The 14,100-nt window shown below is 37.7% G+C and overlaps 1 long non-coding RNA gene and 1 pseudogene across 1 annotated transcript in view; one reads left to right on the forward strand and one right to left on the reverse strand.

Annotated features, from left to right (window-relative positions):
• Window positions 1-8,168: 8,168 nt before the first annotated feature.
• Window positions 8,169-14,100, reverse strand: part of LOC125617660 — a 30,912-nt gene continuing 24,980 nt past the window's right edge. The window contains exon 4 of the long non-coding RNA XR_007348739.1: window positions 8,169-8,331. This is a non-coding gene — a long non-coding RNA (uncharacterized LOC125617660). The remainder of the gene's footprint in view (window positions 8,332-14,100) is intronic.
• On the forward strand, window positions 8,325-13,995 carry LOC125617658 (annotated as a pseudogene).

The following is a 14,100-nucleotide window of genomic DNA, read 5'->3' on the forward strand; positions in this document are numbered from 1 at the left end:
TGCCCTACCCCTGAGCCACAACCCCAGTCCCTGGAGCCTCTTATTAAAGCATATGAGTGTAAAAGAAAAGTTTATCACCCTGGTGATCGTTATGATGGGAATCTGATTCCCAGCAGTAACAGGTAACAGAGGAAGGTCCCTGATGAGGTACCTTCCAGGAAGACAGTCTCCTCATCCCTTTACCTCTTCTTTCCTCATGGTTCCTGATCCTGCTCCTGATCTGAAGTCATAGTTCTGGAAATTTCCCCAGGGTTCAGGATTTGCTGTTTCCTTTAGAACCTCATGACTCATGATCAACCCTGGCTTCTCACAGGATGTTTTCTTCCCACGGGTGGAGAAGGAGGCAGCTACACTCAGGCTGCCTGTAAGTATGCAGAGAACTGATCTCTGAGACCGTTGGGGACAGTGTAGACAGGAGCCCATGGGGAAGATCACCCAACCCCATAATTCCTCTTTTAGCCACAACTGTTATGGGCCCTTTTTGCTCTGCCCCAGGCAGTGACAGTTCCCAGGCTTCTGATGTATTTCTCCTGGCTTGTAAAGGTGAGACCATGGAGGGCTTGAAGTGGAAGAGGAGGGAGGGCAAGGAAGACTCCTAGTTTATGGGGATTCTTTGGATTTGGTCATTTTTAGTATATGGTGGGCTGTTCAGAGTGTCACCACTTACGGTGAATGATATGAATTTGGTTTTGATTATTTTTTTTTTCGGTGTGAGATAGCTGCCTTGTATGGGACTGAGAAATACAAGATTTGTTCAAGTGCCCCCAACATTGAGATTTCGGGAAGCTCCTAAATTCTCTTTCTGCAACTGGCCCCTAAAAACTTACGTGTCTGTGTTCCAAGGAGTATAATGTGAGAAAATGTGGACACCAGCCTATTCCTAAGCATCTAGTCCCTCTTGTTTGTCCTCTCATTGTCTAAGTCAGTTTTCCATTACTGTAAAAAAAAAAAATACCCAAGATAATCACTTTACAAGAGGAAAGGATTTTTGGCTAATAGTTTGAGATTTCAGTCCATGATCAATTGTCCCCATTGCTTTTATTTATTTTTTTTAAGGGGGGGGGGAGAGAGAGAGAGAGAGAGAGAGAGAGAGAATTTATTTATTTTTTGGCGGACACAACATCTTTGTGTGTACGTGGTGCTGAGGATCGAACCCGGGCTGCACGCATGCCAGGCAAGCGCGCTGCCGCTTGAGCCACATCCCCAGCCCCGTCCCCATTGCTTTTAGACCTTTGGCAAAGCAGCATGTCATGGTGGCAGCACCTAGCAGAGGAACAAAAGAGAGAAGAAACCATGGCCACATGACATCCTTTGAGGGTACAACCCCAATAACTGAAACCTCATACAAGGCTCCACCTCATATTTTTCCCACCATCTTCCAATAGAACCACATGCTGGGAACCAGGCTTTAACATGAACTTTTGAAGGAAATTTCAGATCCAAACTATAGTGTTACCCTTACAAGGTTCAGCCAGCCCTTACACACAGTAAATTTGTGACATCAAGAGATGAATTTTCAGATTTATACAGCTCTTGCCCTCCTTCTAGATGTGTTCCTTGGATTGTACTTCCCATCCACTTCCTAACCTTCTTAAATGAACCAGATTTGGGGATTAGGAGAAAAGAGGGACTTTATAATTTCTCATCATAGATAGATTCCTGTTAAGTTTTTGTTTTTTCTAATCACCTGTCCCTTTTCCCTGCCCTTAGTTCTAGTAATCCTAGTGATTGCTCCAATCCAAACTTGTGGATTTATAAAGCAGAATCTAATTTAGACATTTATTGCTTGAAATATAGGGCCTATGATCCTAGCATCTTGTTTAGTGAAGAGACAAATGGACTCATGTGTTGTGGAGTGCAGGGTGTGGGAAGTAGAGTCGGGGAAGAGAGGGCAGCCCTGACATCCAGCTGCCCGGAAAACACTGGGCTTCACACAGATATTAGAATTAGCAGACAATGACATTAAGACAGTGTTCATAAATTTATTCCAAATGTTCAAGCAGTTACATGAGACACATAAAAGATCACAATCAAAATTCCAAAGATAAAAGCATCTGAGATGTCAAATGTACAAAATGTGAGGTGGGATTCATGGTAGACTGTACTGAAGAATAAAAGATCAGGGCTGGGGATGTGGCTCAAGCGGTAGCGCGCTCGCCTGGCATGCGTGCGGCCCGGGTTCGATCCTCAGCACCACATACAAACAAAGATGTTGTGTCCGCCGATAACTAAAAATAAATAAATAAATATTAAAATTTAAAAAAAAAAAAAAAAAGAATAAAAGATCAGTGACCTTAGAGACAAAGAAATATAAACTTTCCAAAATTTGTATAAAGCAATTCTTACAATATATTGTCAGGTTTATGACATAATTTTATATGATGTTTAAAAATATCAGCACAACAAAGAAGAAATAGAGAATAGCATCTTCATATCTCACTGAAATTAAGTATGAATTTTGAAGTAGTTTTTGATAGACAAATTGTATAGAGTAAGTCCAAGAGCAACCATGAAGAAAACTATAATGAAAAAGAATTAGAATTAACATATTATAGTAGAAAATATCCACTTAATACATACAGAATCAGTAAAGGAAGAGGAAGAAAAGACATGAGACAAAGTAAAATTACAGACAAAGTTCATTAACATTAAATGGAAATGGAATAAATAAGCAAATCAAAAGACAGAGATTGTCACACTAGATAAATAAGATTAAACTACACACTGTCTACAGTAGACACACTTACGATTCACAGGTATACATAGATAAAAAAGATGGAAAGTAATGGCTATGGCGCCCTCTTGTAATCCCAGCAACTCTGGAAGCAGAAGCAGGAATTTGAGGCCATCCTCAGCAACTTATTGAGACCCTCTCAAATTAAATTTAAAAAGGGCTAATTGCTCAGTGGTAAATCACCCCTGGGGGTTCAATCCCAAGTACTAAAGGGGAAAAAAAAAACACTGAAAAAGAGATATATATTAATAGCAACCGTAAGAAATCTGGAGTGGCTACACTAATGATCAACAAAATCGACTTTATTTTATTAATTAGATTAATCAGTAATAAAAGTATCAGTCCATCATAAACAATAATTAGAAGCATATATGCATCTAACACCCAAATACCAAATGACATAAAGATGAAACTTAAAAAAACAAAGAAATATACACACAATAATCTTAGTTGAAGACTTCAGGACTCCACTTTCACTAACGAATATGTTAAGCAAGTAATCAACAAAGAACATCTGAACACCACCATAAACCATCCCAATCAAATGGATATCCATAAACATTCCTCTCAAGAGCAAAATACACTTTTTTTCCTCAAATGCATATGGAACATTCTTCAGGATACACACCAAATGTCAGGCCACAAGACAAATACTAATAAGTTTAAAGGAACAGAAAAAGTTTCAAGGGCTGGTATTGTAACTCAGTGGTAGAGCACTTGCCTAGCACATGTGAGGCACTGGGTTCAATCCTCAGCACCACATAAAAAAATAAATAAATAAAATAAAGTTATTTTTTTTAAATGTTTCAATTATGTCCTCTGACCAAAATGGAATAAAATTTTAGGAATCAATTACTAACTGAAGGAAATTTGAGAAACTCACACATTAATGGAAACAAAACATTACAGGATAATCACTGAATCAAAGAAAAATAAAATAAAATCAAAATTAGAAAACACTTTCAGATTAGTGAAAATGGAGAGACAACACACCAAAAATACAGAGATGCAAATAAAGGAGCACTTAGAGGGAAATATATAGCTGTAATACCTATGTTAAAAAGAAATAAAGAGGGCTGGGGTTGTGGCTCAAGGGCAGAGCACTCACCTAGCACATACAAGGCCCTGGGTTCGATCCTCAGCACCACATAAAAATAAATAAACAAAAATAAAGGTATTGTGTCCAACTACAACTAAAAAATAAATATTTTTAAAAAAGAAAAAAATATAAAGATCTCAAGTGAATAATCTAATTTTCCATTAAGAAGAAAAAAAAGAATGCCATAGATGACCCGCACCTGCAATCCCAGCAGCTCGGGAGGCTGAGGCAGGAGGATTGCAAGTTCAAAGCCAGTCTCAGAAAAAAGTGAGGCACCAAGCAACTCAGTGAGACCCTGTCTCTAAATAAAATACAAAACAGGGCTGGGGATGTGACTTAGTGATCTGAGTGCCCCTGGGTTTAATTCCAAAAGAAGGAAAAAAGAGCAAAGTAACCAAACATACTGGTGGTAATTTCAGCAAATTAGCAACTTGGAAAGCAGAGATAGGAGGAGGCCAAGTTCAAGGCCAGTCTCAGCAATCTAGCCAGACACTATCTCAAAATAAAAAAATGAAAAGGGCTGGGGGTATAGCTCCTGGGTTCAATTCAAAAGAAGAGAGAGATGCAAAAAAAGGAAGCAAGCAAACTAAATGAGGAGGGGTGTTGCCGTGAAAGTAAGTGAAATAGAGAATAAAGAAGTGATACAGAGCATCAGTGAAACCCAATGATTCTTCAAAAAGATGAACCAAATGGGCAACTTATCAGAGGATTCACAAAAAAATTACAAAATAAAAAATTTAAAACTCCAATACTAGCATCACAAAATAAAAAGTAGGCATATTATTTACTGTACAATAATAAAGTGTTTAAAATGCATTCATTCACCACATAAAGATGTTTTATGTACCATGGTAGATCCCTCAGATTATAATGAAACTGAAAAATTCCTATGGCCTACTGACAGGAAGCCCTTGTAATGTCTTGCAACATTTTACTTTCAGGTTTGTGGTGATGCTGGTGTAAACAGACCCATAGTATAAGCATATAGCACATGCAGTTATGTACAGTACATGCTACTTGATAATGATGATAAACAACTGTTACTTGTTTATGTACTTACTATAATTTTTAGCCTTACCTTAGGGTATACTCCTTAAGCTTATTAAAAAAAAAAAAAAACTAACTATAAAAATACCCTCTGATTGGTCCTTCAGAAAAGATTCCAGAAGAAGGCACTATTATAGGACATGACAGCTTTATGCCCCTGCAGATCTTCCAGTGGGACAAAATGTGAAGGCAGAAGACAACGATATTTATGATCCTCAATGTTGACCCATGATAAATGTGTATGTTTGTGTCTTAGGTGTTTTTGTTGCTGGTGGTGGGTTTTTTAGTTTGTTTGTTTTGTTTTGTTACTAGGAATTGAACTAAGGGGCACTCAACCACTGAGCTATATCCCCAGCCCTATTTTGTATTTTATTTAGAGACAGGGTCTCACTCACTGAGTTGCTTAGTGCCTCGCTAAGTTGCTGAGGCTAGCTTTGAACTCTCAATCCTCCTGTCTCAGCCTCCTGAGCCACTAGGATTACAGGCATGCACCACCATGGCAGGCTATGTCTTAGTTTTAACAACAACATCAAAACTTAATAAGTAGGCTGGGGATATAGCTCAGTTGGTAGAGTGCTTGCCTCCCATGCACAAGGCCCTGGGTTCAATCCCTAGCACTACTAAATAAATAAATAAACAAACAAACAAACAAGCTTAATAAGTAAAAAAAATTATTTAAAATAGAAAAAAATAAAATATTTTTGTATAGTTACAACACAATGTGTGTTTTAAGATAAACAAGTTTTATTTCAAGAGGAAAATTTTTTTTTAATTAGAAAGTTTATAGAGAAAAAAGTATGCTAATGTTAATTTATAATTGAAGAAAATAATGTAAATGAATTTATTGTACCATAAGCATAGAGTATTCATGAAGTCTGCAGTGGTGTACATAAGGTCCTAGGGCTCCACATTCACTCATTGCTCACTCATTGACTCACCCAGAACAATTTCCAGTTTTGTAAGTTCCATTCATCATAAGTGCCCTATACAGGAATACCGGTTTTTTACTTTATTTAGATACATTTAGATATACAAATGATTACATTGTGTTACAACTGCCTACAATATTAAGTATAGTCACATGTTGCACAGGTTTGTAGCCTAGGAGTAGAAGGCTATGCCATCCGGCCAGATATGTGGTAAGCCATACCACCTAGTCCTGCATAAGTACACTCTGTATTCACAGCATGATGAAAATGCCTAAAAATACCTGTCTCAGAAGGGAGAAATGACTATAAATATATTACAGAAAATAGATGAAGCATAATTTAGAAGATATAAAAAGGAAATGGGAATAGTCACAATTATATTTGGTGATCAATACTTCTCTCTCATTAACAGAACAAGTAAAAATTAATAGTAAATAAATATATAGAATATTGAAACCCTACTGTAGTCTGATTGGACTTGACATTTTTTAAGTACCACATACAAGATTAGCACAGACATTCTCTTAAGTGTATATGGAGCATTCTCCAAAACCAACCATTTCCTGACTTTAAGACAAGTCTCAGTAAATTTAAAGAAACTGAATTTATAGAGTATATTCTCTAAACACAGTTAAGAATCCATAACATTAAGATAGCTGGAAAATACTCAAATATTTGGAAATCAATCAGTGTACTTCTAAAACATCCATGAGTTAAAGAAGAAATCACAAGAGAAATCAGAATTTTTAACTTAAAACGTAATCCAAGAGGCTAGGGTTGCAGCTTAGTGGTAGAGCACTTACCTAGCACATGTGAGGCACTGGGTTTGATCCTGAGCATCACATAAAAGTAAATAAATAAATAAGGGCTGGGGATGTGGCTCAAGCGGTAGCACGCTCCGCTGGCATGCGTGCGCCCGGGTTCCATCCTCAGCACCACATACAAACAAAGATGTTGTGTCCGCCGAAAAACTGAAAAATAAATATTGAAAAATTATCTCTCAAAAAAAATTAAAAATAAATAAATAAAAGTATTGTGTCCAACTATAACTAAAAAATATTTTTAAAAAATGTAATCCAGGGCTGGGGATGTGGCTCAAGCGGTAAGCGCGCTCGCCTGGCATGTGTGCGGCCGGGGTTCGATCCTCAGCACCACATAACAAAGATGTTGTGTCCGTCGAAAACTAAAAAAAAAAAATGTAACCAAATGTGAGAGATGCAACTGAAGCAGTCTTTTGAGGGAAATTTATACAAATAATAATGAAACTACAATACACAAGTTATGCCAAGAAGTCAATTTGATAATGACACAAAATGAATAAATACTTTTAAAGGCACAACTGGACAAATTGAATCAAGACAAAATAAGAAATGTGAACCCATACATGTAAATTAAACAAATTAAATTCATAATTTCAAATATTCCAGGGGGCCAGGCACAATGGTGCACACTTGTAATCCCAGCTACTTGGGAGGCTAAGCCAGGAGGATTATAAATTCAAGGCCAGCCTCAGCAACTTAGCAAGGCCCTAAGTAACTTGGAGAGACCCTGTCTTCAAATAAAAAAAAGAACTGGGAATGTCCCTCAGTGGTTAAGTGGCCCTAGGTTCAATTCCCAGTACCAAATACATATAATATATATGTATATACATGTATATATTTATTTATATGTATATACATAAGGATATCTATAGTGTGTGTGCGTGACACATGCATCCATACCAGGGGCTAGGGACATAGCCCTGAGGTAGAATGCTTGACTAGCATGTGAAAAGCCCTGAGTTTAGTCTCCAGCACACACACACATACATAAACAAACAACAAACAAACAAAAAACATAATGTAAAAATATTCCACAAAGAAAATTCCAGGCTCAGATGGCTCACTGGTAAATTCAATCACTGCTCTAAGAATAAACACCAATCTTACACAAACTCCTCAAAAAAATTAGAGGAGGGAAAAATAGTTCCCAAATAATTTGATGAGGTTAATATCACCCTGATACAAGACCAGACAAATAGATCAAAAGGAAACTTCATCTGTGTCACGAGGGGGCAAAATTGTGACGTATGCAGTCGAGGGGAGAAATAAAGAATGTCCACATGCTTCTGCTCCTTCCATTGCTTTATTCACTCAAATTACTCAATACAATTTCACTCTATAGGTTCTTAATCAAGAAAATGACAATCCTTAATGCTAGGCACTGCAATAGATATAATGAATTCACAGCAAACAATTCTAGATTAATTCTAAGCACTGAAAAGCACACTTAATCACGATAGGCTAATGACAGACTTTCCTCTGCATGCTAAGTTCAAAAGTCTTAAGCCTTAGGCTTTAAGTCCTTAGGCTTTAAGTCTTAAGCCTTAGGCTTTAAGTCCAGCAGATGCACACTCACTCAGACCAGATCCAGAACCAAGGCAGGCTTTTCCTGGAGTGGAGTGGATGACCAGTTGAGGAGGTGGTCGTAGGGAGGAGTTGCAACTCTCACCAAGGTCCAGACAAGGCCGCAGAGTTTGAGAGCTGTGAGGATCACGCAGAGGCTCAGGAACAAGTGATGGAAGACAGGTCCTCATCAGGCTCTTCAGCTCAAGTGCATCCTTGTTTCAGCTGGCTGAATCTCTGTTCATTTGCTCTATCATTTATACTAAATTTGGGGGCTTTTGACCCCCCTTTCAATCCTTATCAGCTACCACCAGATTTCTCAGTGACATCATTTACCCTGGGGTCAGAAACATTGATCTGGTGGTCTCCACCCTGATCTTCTAGCCATTCCATCTTATCATCAGGTGAGCACAGCCTGCCAGAGGCTTCACTCTCTTCATAAGGGTTAGGGGAAGTAACTTGTTTGAGGCCATACTGGAGGGATCTGTGGGTGTTGCCTGGTGAGACTGCAGGTCAAACTGGAGTTTTTAAAATGGAGTTGTTTAGGCTCAGGCCTCAGACCATCCTAAAAGTCTGCCAATCTCTGGTATGAGTACAGATCCTCCAGTCAATACTCTATTCTACCAATGAATAAAGAGCTAAAAAAACTGGAATCAACAACTCTTCCTAGACAAGAAAGGTCACAGGGGAAATGGTTATCCCCAGAATTAGAGAAACAGACAGGTAGACAGAATCATAACTTACCATCACAGAAAACAGAAGGAATCAGTTACAGGTATGGCTACAAAAACCTAAAATGTAATTGACAAATAGGCGGAGGCTCCATTTAGAGAAATGAGACATAAAGGCTACAAGGGAGGACTGGGGATGTAGCTCAGTGGTAGAGCATTTCTCTAAGGTTTATGAGGACCCAGATTCAATCCCCAGCACAGAAAAAATAAATAAAAACAAAAACTCAAGGGAGATCCCTGAAAGTTTTATCAATTTTACCTGCAGGAGTTTCATCAGGTTCTCATAGTGAAGATGAGAAGAAAAATATCCTCCATCTTCCTTTTACTAAAGGAGAAAAACTATAGATAGTTTGAGATATAATATTTGTACATCTTTAAGGCTACAATATAATAGTTTGATACATATGTACAATGTATAATGATTGCTACTGTTTAAATATTAGGTGTCCCCCCGAAAAGCTCATGCCTGAGACAATGCAAGAAAGTTCAGAAGTGAAATGATAGGGTTATGTGAACCCTAACCTAATCAGTAAATTAATCTCCTGACAGGGATTAACTGGGTGATATCCATAGACAAATAGAGTTTGGCTAGAGGAGATGGGTCACTGAGGGTTGAGACTTGGGGTATATATTTTGTATTTAACAAGTGGAGAGCCCTCTCTCTGCTTCCTGTTGCCATGTTCTCAGCTGCTTTCCCCTCCACATACTTCTACCAGGATATTCTGTCACACTTTGGGCCCAGAGCAACAGAGTTGGCCATTTATGGACTGAGGCCTCTGAAACCATGAGGCCCCAAATAAACTTTTCCCCCTTTAATTGTTTTTGTCAGGATTTTTTATCACAGCAGCAAAAAAGAAAAAAAAAACTGACAAAAACAATAATAAAATCAGCACTTTCCTCAAACATTAGTCACTTCTATGTGTTGAGAACTTTTATACTCTTCTAGTTATTTTGAAATATACCACAGTCATTATAATCAATAGTTAACCTACTGTACTATAGAAAACCAACTTGAAATCCTTATATTTAACCATGTTTTGGTGCCCCTATGTAAGGTTTTCCGCTTTCCTTCCCCTCTGTCCATGGGATTCACATTTTAGTTTGCACAAATAAGTGAGAAAAAAATGAGTATTTTAAAATGTGACAGAATATTCTGTTCGCATTAATAAGGGCTGCTCTCAAGAGATGCCATTTACCAGAGTCTGGTGATGGTAACTAATCTGGAGGAACGATAAATACTCAGCTCCAGCCTGCCATAGCCTTCCATGAGCTAAAAGAACTTTTCAAGAGTAATCACCTTGGAGACCAAAGTGGATTTAAAAAAAAAAAAAAAAAAGAAGAAAGAAAGAAAAGAAAAATCTAAGATTTGGTGGATGTCAAAGCCCAGGGTCACAGGCTCAATAAAAACTCAACATAATTCATAGGATTACAGAAGTTTCCCCTTCCCCAACTCTCTGCCATTCATAAAACCACATCACTAAAACCTATTTACCAGAGTTCAGACAAAGCACCAGAACAAGACTGAGATATGGCAAAGAGGATGAAATATCAGACTATAATAAAACAACTGTGACTAATATGCTAAGGGCTCTAATGGAAAATAGAGGCAGCATGCACAAACAGATAATGTGAACACAGAGATGGAGATTCTAGAAAATAATTTGTTAAATTCTACAGATAAAACACACTGTAATGGAAAAAAAAATGTCTTTGACAGGCTCATTACTAGACTAAACACAGCTGAGGAAAGAATCTGTGAGCTTCTGGATAAGTTAATAGAATTGTTATAATCTGGAAAGAGAAAACTGACTGAAACAATGGAACTGAATATCCAAGAACTATGAGATAACTACAGCAATTGTAACATATCTGTAAGAGCAATACCAGAAAGAGAAGGAAGGGAATGAAGCAGAAGCAATATCTGGAGCAATGATGACTGAGAATACCACCCTCCAATTAATATCCAACCAAACCACAGAACCATGAAGCACACAGAACACCAGCAACATAAAGGCCTCCCAAAACCTATATGTAGGCATATCATATTCAAACTACAGAAAATCAAACATAAAGAAACAAGAGGAAGGGACTGGGATTGTGGCTCAGTGGTAGAGCATTCGCCTAGCATGGGCGGGACCCGGGTTCAATCCTCAGCACCACGTAAAAATAAAGGCATTGTATTGTGTCCATCTATACCTAAAAAATAAATATTAAAAAAAAGAAGCAAGAGGAAGAACAAAACCTTGACAATAACAAATATAAGAATTATAAATGACCCCTCTCTGGCATTATGTCCCAAATATCTTATTTACAAGAAATTCTCTTTAAATACAAAGGCACGTATAGTTTAAAAGTATACAAATGGAGGTTATACCATGATGACATTAATCAAAAGAAAGCTGAAATAGCTACATTACTTTCAGACAGAAAATGCTTCAAAGCAATGAAATTTTCTGGGATTTAAAAAGGGGCAGTGCTTGATGTTAAAGGGATTAACTCTCCAAGACGATATAACAATCCTTAATAGGTATGCATGTAAGTGCAGAGTATCTGGAATACACCAGGTAAAAACTGATAACCACCTCAAGGAGAAATCGCTGAAACATTATTGGAGGGTTCTGCAGAGGACAAATCCAGAAGGCAGAAAATCAGAGAGCACACAGTTGTGTTGGTACCATCCAACATGTTGATATAATTGACATGCATAAATTACTTTATGCAACAAGTGCAGAATATACATTCTTCCCAAGTTCCCATGGAACGTTCACCAAGACAGACCATGCGGGGGGGGGGGGGGGCGCACATAAAGCAATTCAAGACTATAAATCATACATTTTCTCTCAGACCCATGAAATTAAACCAGAAATCAATAGCAGAAAATCAACCACAAAATCTCAAAATACTTTAGAGATTAAACAATGCACTTCTGAATAAAACCCGGATCCGGGCTGCAGCAGGCGGGAGCTGCGTGCTCCGCGTGCACAGGTGGAGAAGCAGCTGCACCAGTGTGGCAGCAGGAGACTGAAGGCTGTGCTGGACTTCCGCGGCCTCTGTCATCCCTGCAGCTCTCTTCCCTAAGCGACGGCCAGCTTGTGGGGTTGAGTGGCCTGGGCTGAGCTTGTGGAGAGATGAGGCAGCGAGAACCACCAGCTTTGATAGCCCTAGTAACCAGCGTTAGCAGATGCGGGAAGATGAAAAGTAATGGGATGGAGCTAGGGGATGGAACACCACGCCATTTTGAACAGCTGAAGAGGTCATCTTTCCAGTTAGCTACAATGACAAGTTCTACAAGGATGAGCTGGAGGTCGAAGAACTAGCAAAACTTGCCTGTTTCAATGATATTGCTGTAGGTGCAGTATGCTGCAGGGTGGATCATTCTCAGAATCAGAAGGGACTTAACATCATAACACTAGAATGTCTTGCACCTTATTAAAGACTGGGAATAGGAACTAAAATATTAAACCATGTCTTAAACATCTGAGGAAAAGAGGCATTTTTGACAACATCTATCTGCACATCCAAATGAGCAATGAGTCAGAAATTGACTTCCAGGGGGAAGTTTGGCTTTGAGATTATTGAGACAGAAGAAATTCTATAAGAGGATAGAACTTGCAGATGCTCATGTGCTTCAGAAAAACTTCAAACCTTCTGGTCAGAATGCAGATGCACAAAAAACTTAACAAATTACAAATGAACTTTTTTGCTGCCAAATAAAAGAGATCCATTGATGCCCTGCCCACACCCCGTTCCTAAGCTTTCCTTTCTCCTTGCTCTTGTTTTTCCTTTCTTTTCTTTCCAACAGAAGTTTTAATACTTTCAGAGACTTTTAGGACTGAGGATATAGATCAGTTGGTAGAGTGCTTGCCCTGCATGCATAAGTTCCTGGGTTCAATCCCCAGCACCACAAAAGAAAAAAGGAAATAAATGTGTTGTGATTTTTTTTTTCCTCCTATTCTTTTCCTTTGGTAAGCTTAATAATCTAAACTTAAAAATGGAGTTAATGTTCTTTTAAGTCAGTACCGCTAAATCAACGTATAACAGGTGTTTTCTCTTAGAATATTTAAAAATATCTAAAAGAAAATTTAGATGGACTTGTAGCACAATATATGCATTTAATGTCAACTAATGCAGTATGGCCACTGAACATTTCAGTGTATAGGAAAGAATATCTAGATAGTATATTCGAGAATAACATGACTATGTTATTGCTTATCTATTTCAGAACATCCTAAATTTTCTTATACTCTGTGCCTACAATATTAAGTGAGGATTTGGGATAAAAGGAATTGTTTTTTTTAATTGATTTTATTTTTTTAAATACATGACAGCAGAATGTATTACAATTCTTATTACACATATAGAGCACAATTTTTCATATCTCTGTTTGTATATAAAGTAGGGTGACACCCAATTTGAAGGAGGAATTATTACAACAAATTGCTTCTAGGAAAGACAGAAGCATAAAGTGTTAATTATGCAAATATCATCATGACTTCTACTAATAAGAATGGTTTTTGTCTGATCATTTTCCAGCATGTAGGGAGTAGCTTAATAGGATAAGAGACATCTAAAATACTCCTGTTTTCAAAATCAAGCTTAAAATGGATCAAGGACCTAGGTATTAGACCAGAAACCATGCACATACCAGAAGAAAAGGTAGTCACGACCCTCTAGCATTCCAGCTCATGAACTGACTTCCTTAATAAGACTCCTAAAGCCCAAGAAGTAAAATCAAGAATCAGAGGCTGGGTTGTAGCTTAGCAGTAGAGTGCTTGATCCTCAGCACCACATAAAAATAAATAATTAAAATAAAGATATTGTGTCCAACTACAACTAAAAAAAAAAGTCAATAAATGGGATGGCATCAAACTAAAAAACATCTTCACAGCAAAGAAAAAAAATCAACAGCATGAAGAAAGAGCCTATTGAATGGGAGAACATCATTGTCACCTGCATCTCAGATGAGCATTAATTTCCAGGATATATAAAGAAGTCAAAAAACATTAAAAAAAAAATTCAATAAACAAATGGGCAAAGGAACTGAACAGACACTTCACAGAAGAAATATGAATGGTCAAAAAATATATGAAAAAATGTTCAACTTCTCTAGCAATTAGAGAAATGCAAATTAAAATTACACTGAGAATCTACCTCACTCCAATCAGAATGGCAACTA

The sequence above is a fragment of the Marmota marmota genome, unplaced genomic scaffold (assembly GCF_001458135.2).
Source record: "Marmota marmota marmota unplaced genomic scaffold, marMar, whole genome shotgun sequence".
NCBI classification, from domain to species: Eukaryota; Metazoa; Chordata; class Mammalia; order Rodentia; family Sciuridae; genus Marmota; species Marmota marmota.